The following is a 12519-nucleotide window of genomic DNA, read 5'->3' on the forward strand; positions in this document are numbered from 1 at the left end:
GGTGTCATGTTTATTTGCGCCCAGACAGAGCAAAGTAAATATGGTGGAATTCGTAGCGTTCTCCTAGAGAGGCTGATGTCCGATTTAGCTGTTTTTATTTACTTCTCCCATTAATTCATCTTCTGTAGTAAACGATGCTTAGCATCTTAAGGAGTAAAATAGTTGCACCAAACAGCAGCCGCTGACTGTGCCAGCGTTATGTGCTGAGTGAAAGGAACAACCACGCCCTGGCATATAGAAGCGAGTAACGGCCCTGAGAATGCGCTTCGCAACGAAAAGCTTTATGACGTGCCACTCAGATCTTATGTCTGCGGCTCGGCGGAGGCGTCGACCGCCTTGGCATATTTTCGTCGGCGCTGCGGACGGAAGGAGCCATCATTTCGTCTCTTTGTGAGAACGCGTAGTCGCATGGCGCCTGCTCCCCGTTATTATCACGGTAACGCTACTCCCCTCCTGCGTCTCTTTCCTACGTCTCCTCTTTTTCGGCATACCAAGCACTAACCCTCGTCACTCATCTTCCATCTCCCGTCGCCTGGAGCCTTTCGTGTTTCTCTTTAGGTTACTGAACATGACTACAGTTCCTTAAAGTGACCCTCCGTTTTCTGTGAACCTTCAAAACGTCCAGTTCTACAGTTTTTTGCAGCGCAGCTAGCCTATGTGGTTCAGCTGGATTTCGTGGCGACTCTTTCTTTAATTTGTGCACAGATATTAAAACGAAGATTCTCTAGGCGTAACGCTAATGATGCAAATTTCTCTTTCGTTTATTTTTATTTCAATAAAAGGAAGGCAAGTGCAGAACGCTGTTAAGACAAATTAACACTAATGACGACAACGCAGTACAATGTTAATGCAAGGAATAAAGGGAAAACACAGAGCCGACACACATCCACCCGTTCGTACCAATCGCTACAAAGGAAACCAATACGGTTTCCTCGAACGGAAAGCCTTAGAGTTGAAGAAAAATTCGCCCTGGTCCGAGACTCGAACCTGAGACCACCGCCTTACCGGAGCAGCCGCTCTACCATCTGAGCTAATCAGGTGGCTAGCAGATGGCAGGGCGAAGTCGAATTTGTCGGCAACACGAAGCAAAGGCAAGAGTTTGATGTATTAGTTCTGCGGAAGCCCGCAAGGTTTCCTTGCGAGTTTCCGCATAACTACTACGTCAATGTTAATGCAAATGTACGTGCGGGGCGGCATTCCGTTTCAAGGCGAGACACATGCGCATTCAATTTATTAAATAAAACGAACTTGTCTGTTGGTCTTTTGCACCGCATCCGAAATGCTGGCGTTTAACACTAAATTGTGAAATCGTTGATCACTATGGCGAGTCTGTTGTACATCAAACTACGAGTTGTTGTCGTGGGTGGGGATGACTGATGACTCGCTAAATTTACAGCCGAGGAGACGCACACGGAAGTATATTTCCAAGTAAGCGAATACTGTTGGGGTATCTGGTGTTCGTAGGTCGAAGTGAAAGGCTCTGGTGAAGCCCAATGGTGTCGTCTTGCCATGGCCACGTCTCCGACAATTCGAGAATATCAATTTTGAGCATCACTTGATGAGCTTCGGCGCCGGAATTGCCGGAATTGTGAGCGCGAGTACTCTGGACATCGAAGGAGAGGACGCACATGTCTCGGTCTGCACTCGTTGTTGTTATTGACCAGAGAGGTCATGGCGCGTACCCATAGTAAGGACTGGTCATGAATCATGTGGTTAAATTGGGCAGTGTGCTGCTTCATGTCGTTTCATTTTCCTTCACAATCTTACAATATTTATTTTCGGATTCATTCATTTACAAAAAAATGACCGCTGGGACCAGAACTAAAAGTTCCTTTTCTTGCAGCTCGACAAGGATCTTGCCCGTGTTCATGACAGCAGGGACATAACGAAATAAAGTTTGTACACTTTAGTGTGTGCAATGCACAAATGTGTAAGTGAGAATGTGTAAGGCTAAAAGTAGAATCAGTGATACCATGTAGTGTGTTTAGTCAGTACAAATGACATATATAGATATACAGCACATAACAGATATACATAATTATTTTCAATTGCTGAAAAATTTATCATATAACATTCTATAAGGATACGAAAGCGCAGATAGCAAATAATGGTGTGTATAAATGTCTTGCAGGTGACATCCTATATGCGAGAATGTTATCAAAACCTAAAACCACTTAATTAAAGGAGGTAAGTAGTGAATTCCCCTAGTCAAAGGAACATTGAAAAATAATTACTCAGTTTGAATTAGGAAGTCTCGCGTTGTTTTCCTAGTAATGTCAGTTATCCTGACACCATTTTCATGTAGTTTATTTAATAAGGATGGGACGCGATTGGTTAAACGAGTCGATTCATAATTTGTACGGGAGAGTGGTAGCGTCCATCTCTTTTTTTTCTTAACATTGTAGGATCTCTCTGCATCCCTCTGCGCGTATATATCGAAGATATTGATGATATTCGGAAAGTAGTTGAGTTACTACTAACACCAATAGAAAGCTTCCGGATGAAATCAATGAAAAATGGTCTACGATGAAGTTATTATGTAAATTGTCCTGAAACAATTCAAATACCTCCGTGGTTCAGCAAGCATCCCTATGACAATGTTCAAGAGAGGGGATTCTCAGAGAAACAATGTTCGCAATGGAACAAATTATGCCAATTAAGTCTAAACCGTTATTCTAAGATGTTTTCCTTTAAACATAAAAAATGACGACGTAATGATAAAAAGTAATCAGTCATCTCATTTTCTTCACGTATTGGGCACAGGGAGGCTTCCGTTGCCAACTTTTTCTTCACTTCACTCTTGCCTCACTCCTGTTTAAAATCGTGGTAGTTGGTAGGCCGCTGGCGTTGTAGTGTGTTGTGGATAAAGAGTTTGCGTCAGTTGGAAAGAGCAGCAGCAAGCATCCACAAAATACAAGCAAAAAACAAAGAATGCTTCGCTTCAAAACAATGTGCCCCTTTCCACCGCGGCATGGTGCTGAGAAGGCACAGTCACGTGTTTAGCATTAGCATAGACATACAGTGCATCGCGGGAGGCTGGAAAGGTTACACACTAAACATTTTTACGCCCTTATGGGTGTTAATAGGGGTGCTTTCGGCATTTACACCCATGCTCATACCCTTCTAGCACCCTTTTCGGCCAAAGCACCCAATCACAAGGGTGGATACCACACATAAGGTGTGACTTTGCTCAAAGAAGGGTGTTAAATCGACGCCTGAAGGGTGCTGAACGTATTGATGCATAAATCTGAGTAACGTGTACACGTCCACGCATTGAGCAATGTGTGTATGTATTGCATTTTTAATGCGAAAGCGTTTCATGGCCTTTCAGGTAGGAAAGGTGGCGTTCTCCGCAACAACAATCCATACGGGATCCTGCTCATGCCAATCTTGTCATTTCCCTTGTAAGCATTCAGAACCGCGCCGCCCGCTTTATTCTCTCAAATTATTCACTTCATTCTAGCGTCACGTCCATGAAAAGAACACTAGGTGAACCTGATCTTTGGTTACGTCGCAAATACTTTCGTCTCTGTCTTTTTCATAGAATATGCTAATTTAACCCTTCTCGTAAAGAAAATCTTTTCACCACACCAAGTTCTCGTCTCGCATCGACCATCAACACAAAATTGATGTGCCATTCTTCCTTTTTGCCAAGAACAGCCACTGAATGCAACCGCCTTCCCGCCTCCACAGTCTCAATTTGTGACACCACTAATTCAAGGTCGCCGTTCAAATTATCGTATGGTTTGATTTTCTATTTTTGCGCTGCATTGCAATTATTGCATATTTTCACCACTTCTTTCTGTTGTGCCTACTAGGCCTTGAATGTATATAATAAATAAATAAAATGTGAAGTCATCACCATGTTGTATGACGTCAGTAGTGATACAGAAGGTAGTAAATACATCAACGTTAAGTATGAGCAATTATGGGTAAATAATGTGAAATAATGTGAATAAGGGTGGAATAAATTGCATTAAGGTTCGTACAAACTATAGCACGGTGGATTACGGGAGATTAAGGTAGAATTGTGAAGAACACGTGACAATGTATGAACTAACCTATCATGGTCACGTGACAATTGCAAGTGTAGATGCGTGAAGCGATTAAGTTTTCCCATTCCTAAGTGACTGTCGATATTTCTTCAAGGATTGTGATGTTACTGGCATGACGGCCACTCCAAAAATGTATCATCCAGAAAAAGAACGCCCTTTCACTTACAATTCCATTATCATTATTTTTCGTGCTCACGGGAATATTAACATGCAATTAAATACTTCTAGAAAAACTGCAGTAGCAGAGCGAAAACACGAGAGCAACTTGCGCAATTCCGCACTAATATTTCGGTGCCCTTAATAGCCCAACAAAAAGTGGTGAAATGGAAGAAGCTGTTTGGATACATTGCTGAACAAACAGGGACGTGCTGTTGGACGAGCCTCTGCTGTACAATGGCATCAACGTACAATTTGCATGGTGAATCCATAAAGAAGACTTATAGAGGCGAGATCACGTTGGAAGTTCTCAAACCCGAATTTCCACGTACCTTGCCTAATTCATTCAGAGGTTTACTAAGCTACTGATATGCTGTCTAAGTGCACCCTCAAATACAGCTTGTAAGGCTGAGCCTATATATTAAGGGCTGGTGTCGTCAACGCTGTAATTTCTTATCCAGAGCATACGCACTTGCAAACGCAGTCTTCAGTCTCCTCATGAATGTTTACGCGTCGCTGTCACACGACCAAGATGTGAGCGTCTTTATCGAGCCATGATATCGCTGAAACTACGCTGTGACCTCGCAAAGTTGCTTCGTTCGGACGCAGCGAATAATCTAATTGCACCAGCAGAAGAGCGCCGATCGTCTCGCTCACGGTCCCGATTTGTCTACTGTACCCTCAGTGACGCAGCACAGACTGCGCCCCCCCGCCCCAAAATAAAATGCCCGGCACAAAACGTAGTAGCAACTACCCGCCTCACCGCTCTAGTTAGAGACCACAACGAAGCAGCAGCAAACAGGCGGCCATGCGAGCAAGCAAACCTGTCAGAATAAACGTTCAATTTGCGCGGCCGCCCCATGCCCAATGAAAAGCGACCGGAAGTGACGGACGACGCTGTACCATCACTTCGGCGCGCGGCAGGACGGGAAGGCGGAAGCTGCGCCATCATGCTCGTTTTCGCGTGCGTTCGCGTCGCGCGCTGTGCGAAGTAATTTTAAACGTGTGATTAGTTTTGCGCGCGGGGTAGAAAAAAATGTGGCCCATGCTTTGTGTATTACTCGTGCCGCACTTCAAAGCAAAGCGTTCGTACGCACTGGAAGATGGATCCACGAAGGCTGAAACGAGAAGTTGCAACGTGCCCGGTCGGTAGTAGTGGCATGATGGAAACTTTCAGGCAAGTGCCCGTTTATTTGGTATTTGTTTTGTTCGCTTTAGAAATATCTCACTGTGATCTCGTAGCATAATTCATAATTCGCTAATGTAAGAGCAAGAGCAGCTGCACTCCTACTAGGGCAAGTTAACTACCTCGATCGCGTCCCGTGTGACTAATGTTTGTCAAATTTACATCGGGCGTGGTGCGCCTGCATAGTTACGCTTTGTTTCTCAGCGCTTGAATGTTCATTGATGTGATTCTCTTGTGCGTTCAGCGCGGCTGCTTGTAATACGGTCGTTCGCACTTCAGTTAAATGTGGTCGACCACTTTTGCGTCGCGTAGAAAAGGACTGGCTTAGCCACCTTTCGAAGGAACCGGCGCGGTATTGGTTCTCCCTGATGCGGTCGCGTGCTGCTGTTGCTGCTTGCCGGACGCCTTCAGCATTTTATCGGCTCGCTTTGTCTGTGTGTGTGCGCGTGCTCGCGCTCGGCTTGATTTGTGTGTGCGTGCGTGCGTGTGTGCGCTCAGCTCAGCTCGCTTTGTGTGTGTGTGTGTGTGTGTGTGTGTGTGTGTGTGTGTGTGTGTGTGTGTGTGTGTGCGTGTGTGTGCGTGTGTGCGCGCGCGCGCGTGCGTTCAGTACATGCCGGTTTGTATGGGCCGGCGTGTTTGCGCGTGTCTAGTGCGTACGTGTTTTGTGAGTGTGTTGTCTGTGGGTCGCTGTGTGTGCGTGCACGTGTTAGCGTGTCTGCCTGCATGCATGTATGTGTGCTTGTTTGTGTTCATCAATGTGCGTGTGCGCGCTTTTGTGTCTGCGCTTTGAGAGTGCGTATACTTGTGTGTGCGTGTGGATGCGTTTTGTGTGCGTGCGTATGTATTGCATGAGGCCGGTAGAGTTTTACTCGCAATAAAACTCTTCCGATTTGGTGCAGCGAGTGTTCCCGCCTGAAAGCCGAGTTTGGTTTCAAGCCACCCTGGACAACTGCTGTATGAGGCGCCGTTTCTCGGGAGGACCAGTGGGAAGGCGCCAAGTATACGCTTCGTCCTTTTTCCTCCCATGCCCTGATGAATCGATATCCTTGTTTTTTATTGTGAAAGGAACGTTACATCCAGAGCATAAATAAATGATTAAGAAATCTGGTAGTGTGTTTCGCCATTACAATAATTCCGATCTTAAAGACGTGGATTTCCCATTAGCCCACATTTCTTTTGATGCAGACAACCGCTGAAATTGTTAGCGGCAGGTTATTCGAGATGTTCTACGTATATAGCAATTGTCTTCAGGAGCTTTAATGAATATTGAAAATTTGAAGTGTTGTGCTTTAGAGGTATCATATATAAGCTTTAGGTCTCCGGGTAATTTGCATGCCCTTCAAGAGCTGTCGCCTATAGCCCTATTGAAATTCGTAACTACAGTATGGAGCACTGGGGAAGCTAGAAGGCTTGTCCTGGCTCTCGAGAAAGTGTTTTAGCTGGAGGTGTAGGTTGAGGAGTTTGGGGTTGGTAACACAAAGGATTTTTTATGCCTTAGCAGTAGGAGTGACACAGGATAAAAAAATGTATGTGTGTAAAGCACAGGAAGCTGCTCATGTGGTAGAAGCATGTGTGTGTGTGTGTGTGTGTGTGTGTGCGCCCATGCATGCGTGCGTGTGTGTGAATTCTCTCCTCAAAAGGGAGTATGTGTGTAAGTGAGCTATTTCATTGCTGGTCTGTTTGCCAAGAATTGGCAAGAAAACACAATAATCAATTTAACTTGAAATAATAAACTTCAAAGCATACTGGCATACTGGCGACAGCAGCATACAAGCATGCAGCTGTGTGACAATCTTAATGCATGACTGCAACATCTGGAAGGAGGCTTGCTTCTTCTTCAGTAAGCAGCACAAAGTCCATATTCTTGGCTTTTCTCGTGCAAACCAAAACGAGGCTCATTGCCAATGATCTTGTCTTTTGCTCTAATAGCATTTGTTTATCTTGTACTTACAGCGTTGTTTCTCGCAGGTCATGCAGATGGTAGCAGCGATTTCACAATGCCCAGCCTTGGCGCCCCCCATCAAGAGCACGCCACTTGCGTTCGCCTTCAGACAGATGGTTGACGTCATCTTGAAAGCGGTTGAGAAGACAACATTGTAAGTAGATATAGTTGTGTAGTGTAATATAATAAGTCAAGTTATAATTTAAAACTCAGGCTCCTTGGCCACCTAAGCTCGATATGATGTGCAGTTGTCGGTGGTTGTAAATATTGCCGATGGTACAGTGCATACTGCAGGTATGACTGCTGATCCAAAGTATACATTTGCATTTTCTTGATGGTCTTTCATAATGAGGATTTTCTTTGTGCAAGAATGTTCACAGAATGCCGGGGCATTGTAGCATCATATTCTTTATTGTGCATTAACTGCTAATTTCGTATGACCTTCCTGCTACCAATTTATTTGAAGGAAAGGAATATTTGTTTACTCTCTGCAATGAGCTTGTTATTTGCTCATTGCATTACAGTCTTCTACCTTTAATTTATTCCCATATAATTATCAAAACCTTAAAATTTCAGCTGTTTTTATTTTGAATACAATATCGAAATCAAAATGCACCGGATTGCAATCTAGACTGCACGGGATTTGAAGAAATTACAAGAAACCAGGACCTCTCGGGAGCGTTAAAAAAACGTTTCCGCAGGTAATGTGCCTAATTATACTGAGCTAGCTGCTCACGAAAATTGCAAGTATATTTCATTTCACATAGCTTTGCAGGATATAGCAGGCCTATCATAGTCTCTGAGCACAACCTTACCTCATTTGCATCATGAAAATGTCTCATGCTTAATTTGGGACAAGTTTTGAAAAATGAATGTATCATAATTTTGAAACTACACAAAGTATTGGTTGAGGCTAGACAGTTTTCAAACAACTTGACCATGTTGAACTTAGCCATTACAGGACGGAAAAAAAAAACATGCACAGGAGCACTCATTCAATGAAATGTGATGCTTGTGGTTATTTTCCACATGCAAAATGTACTTTTAAGCGAGAGAGGGCAGGTAGCCAATTTACAACCATTGTGACTCATGCGGATCGTAGCAACACAGGATGAGAAATGGTTGTCTCTGAGGTTCATTCAATATGTGAAAACTCATATACAGTACCCCCCCCCCATGAGGGGTAACCGTGCAATATGTTTTGGACAAGAAAGACGATTGTTTTAGGAGACAAGAAATTTCAGGCTCTAGTTGAGAGGCTACAGAAAGAAGGACCATGTAAATAGTCACAGATTAACATAAACTTCATCGGAGTGGCATCACAGTTTAGAGCATGAAGTGGGAGCATGAGGAAGGATCATAAGCTTAAATAAGGGAATACTACTTGTCAGTGCATTGCCAAGCTAAACCATTGAAAGAAGGGGGCGTGCTCTAAGAAAAATAGTTGACAACACATGCTAAATTTTCGAGGAAAGTATGCCAAAATTCCCTTTCTTACTAAATTAGTAAATAAGAAATACACGATAAATTTTAGGATTCAGAAAGCGTCTAATAAACCGCATTGGAGAGTTGGATATTGTTGGGCTGGATGCATGTATTGCAGGGCAAATGAGGATGCCAGTGGGGATTCCCTCATTTCCATTTTGTGCGCACTCTCTGTAAAACAGTTCTCTTTGTCTCCTAGTGTAATAATGTTGTGTAAAAACAGTCATTTTTTAATGCCTTGTGCATTTCACTCTTAATGTGCCATATCCCGTAAGCTTCTCACCTGCAGTACTTATAAAGTGTAATGCAGATATATTGCAGATTTCATAATGTCAATTTTGTATTAAGGTCACATACACACTCTTGGACAAATGTCTGTTGTTGAGAGATGTCATTGGTAGTCTTTAAACTTTATTCACTTTTATTTTCTATGGTGAAAAGGCTACTGTAAATCTATGTTTTTGCTGCTGTATGTGCCTTGTGTTCACAATGACATAGTGGTTTAGCGTTCACAGTAACATGCAATTCCTTAATTTGCAAAATAGAAACTTCTCCTACCTTTCACTTGTTTTGCCCAGTTGCCTGAGCGGTGCATTCTGCCCAGTCACATTAATTAAGTTTGTTACTTTGAGGAGCTTGTTGCTTTATCAAATTTTCCGCAAAGTACATGTGTAATTGCACGGACTGAATTCTCATGATTCTCTTCTTATTTTGCTAATGCAGGCTGCAAGATTCCAGCAATGCCATGCGCTGCATTTATTGGTCAAGATGCTCAGAGAATGGAGTCCCTGCACCTCGTGGTTAACCGTGAACATTTCTTTTTCTTTTGGAAAGCTAAAGGCCATTTGCTGCATCACTTGCATTTTTGCAGCTCAGATGTGTACTATATTTTTCTAATTTTGAATCAATATTGGCTATTCAGTATAAAAAATGACGTACAGCGTGAAGGGCAAGGACTGCGAGAGACACGCTCCACTGACTTTCAACAATATTTTATTGCGTTGCCACATCGTGTGTGTATACACAGAGGGGTCATGCGCAGAAAATGAAAGCCAGACACAAGGGGTGTTCTAACAGCAAGTCATTGTAAAAAGAACATGGTCACTTGAAAAAAAAAACATCACAATTTCTATCTGTTTAGATACAAAATTTCACTAGGGGTCAGCGTGATAGAGGGGGCACTAACGCACACACTACCCAGTTTTCTGGTGAAATCAGCTTCAATAATTTACCGGGTGAGCTGTGTCTCGCTAAAACTTCCGTATCTTAAAGAGGGGCATGCAGCCGCAGTCCCGGCAATGAATGCCCAAGTGGCCTTGAACAGTGTTATGGACGTTGTTAAAGTGCTCTCTTAAACGATCATTTAGGCGCCTGCCTATCTGTCCAATATATTTACTGCCTCAAAATGGGAATTTGGGAAACCACATTCGTTGCACACATCGCAAAACGTTTTCTGTGCTCGGCAGAGCAACAACTCTGATGTGATTTAGGCGCGTTTACACACTTATAGAGCCTTGCCAGCTTTTCCGGGGCTGAGAAAAGGACTGTGATTTCTGCAGGTTCCCTAATCTTTTTTAGCCTATGGGAGACATCATGAACATACGGTAGCACTGCAAACCTGTGTCTTTCAACTGGCTGGTTCCTTGACCGAGCGCGCTCATCATGTTTTGTGCACTTCAGAAGCTGTTCCGCTATGGCTGAAATTAAAGCCAAAGGGTAGCCAACCCAAGAAAGGCAATCAGCCTGTGGAGCAACGCTATGTTGCATCTCATGTGAGCAAGATTTATTGAGGCTGTTAAGGAGGCAAAGCTTTACAATATCTCATTTGACTTTGTTGGACATACAGGCAGGCGCCTAAACAATCATTTAGGAGAGCACGATAACAACGTCCATAACACTGTTCAAGGCCACTTCGGCATCAATTGCTGGGACTGCGGCTGCATGCCCCTCTTTGAAGGTACGGAAGCTTTAGCGAGACAGGTCATCAGGGAAACTATAGAAGTAGATTTCACTAGAAAACTGGTTAGTGTGTGCGTTAGTTACCCCTCTATCATGCTGACCCCTAGTGAAGTCTTGTATCTCAACAGATAGAAATTCTAATGTTTATTTTTTTCAAAGGACGATGTTCTTAGGACAGTCACTTGCTGTTAGACACCCCTTGTGACTCATATTCTGCGCATGCCCGCTTTTGTGCAAATATACTCGATGTGGCAACGTAATTAAATATTGTTGGAAGTCAGCGCAGTCTGTCATCTCTCGCAGTTCTTGTCATTCAAGCTGTACGTAATTTTATCTCATTAATTGCAAACTATCCCAAGAAACTACCCTTGTTCAGTATAATTATAATGTTTGATATGACCATTTGCTGGCAAATGTTAACAGTGTGATATTTAACTTGAACTTTTGCATGACTGCCTATGCCTGTGTTCTTTTAGTAACCAGAGTATGACTAATTTATTAAACCATATTTGCTAATTTGCATGCTCACATGCTATAGCATGCCTTAATCTTGAATTACTGCATCTAAGTGCAAATAATTTAGAAATTTACTATGTATTTTAAAACACTGTCCACATTTTGTGCTCAGCAAAATCGTTTAATCAACAGTGGTTTGTTTTTATCAGGCCTCCTGCTGCACTTTGCACCCAGGCACTAGTAGATGTGGAATATGCACTCTTTTGATTTATAGTAAGAAAAGAACCTATTTTCAAACTACATATTGTATATGTACCAGTGCCTTAGAGTTACAAAACAAAAATTTATAGAAATTGGTATTGTAGTTAGAAAAACTGCTGCACAGCACCTTTAGCCCAGAGAACTCTCGTTTCACAAAAGAGGACAAACTATGTAGGCACTAAAAAATTCTACGTATTTTTTGTGCTCAAGTAATTTTGTTGGAAATAGAAAATTAGCAATAAGGCTCCTGGCATAAACCTCACTTAAAGCATGTCTATGCTTGGAAAGTATTCTTTCAGTCTGAAAAATGTTGGCCAGTTATGCTTTACATCGACTTTCCAAACTTTTCATAATGCTTTGCGATTACATTAGTGTACAAAATAACAGGTGTCTTTCTTGTGCATTTGCTCTGCATTTCAATTGCTTCCCTAATTCACCTTTGCAATATGCCTTTTTTTAAGGCATCAAAACTTCAATTTTCGTTCACTGGAGCCTAATACTAAAAATTTATTCCTTTATGTGGCCCAAAACACTGCGAATCAACCCAGGCTCTTTCAGTGCCGCTATACATAGTTTCTTCTCTAATAACAGATTTGATCAATACATATATTTTAGGTACCTTTGTGGGGAATGTACATGTTCTTGTACTTACCGATGTGTTTGGTGATTGTGCATGTTTATATTTCATGTGATTTATGTATATGTTGTACTCTGTATTGCAGCATGCAATAAATATATTTGCGTTTTCTTGAAAATGCAGCATATATCTTACCAGTCTGTGTTGCATGTTATTTGGATATGGAAATCGTGATAACCTTGGTGTTGATATACATGCTCAAAAGTGTCCAAGTTTGCTAGGTTGTATTTGTGCAGTGAAGACAGGTTTTCCAATATACACCATGAATTACTAATATGTAATGTGATCCACACGTATAGGTGTTGTGTATGCCCATCGAAGCTTCAAGGCCAGCTGTTCGACAGTGCGTTTGGTAGCCGAACTTGAACCTTCTGGCACACGC

The 12519-nt window shown here is 42.6% G+C and overlaps 1 long non-coding RNA gene across 1 annotated transcript; it reads left to right on the forward strand.

Annotated features, from left to right (window-relative positions):
* The first annotated feature begins 5980 nt into the window (after positions 1 to 5980).
* Positions 5981 to 10653, forward strand: LOC139057537 (uncharacterized). Its single transcript, XR_011512867.1, has 3 exons — positions 5981 to 6395; positions 7366 to 7493; positions 9548 to 10653. It is a non-coding gene; the product is annotated as an uncharacterized lncRNA (long non-coding RNA).
* The last annotated feature ends 1866 nt before the right edge of the window (positions 10654 to 12519 follow it).

The sequence above is a fragment of the Dermacentor albipictus genome, chromosome 1, assembly GCF_038994185.2.
Source record: "Dermacentor albipictus isolate Rhodes 1998 colony chromosome 1, USDA_Dalb.pri_finalv2, whole genome shotgun sequence".
NCBI classification, from domain to species: Eukaryota; Metazoa; Arthropoda; class Arachnida; order Ixodida; family Ixodidae; genus Dermacentor; species Dermacentor albipictus.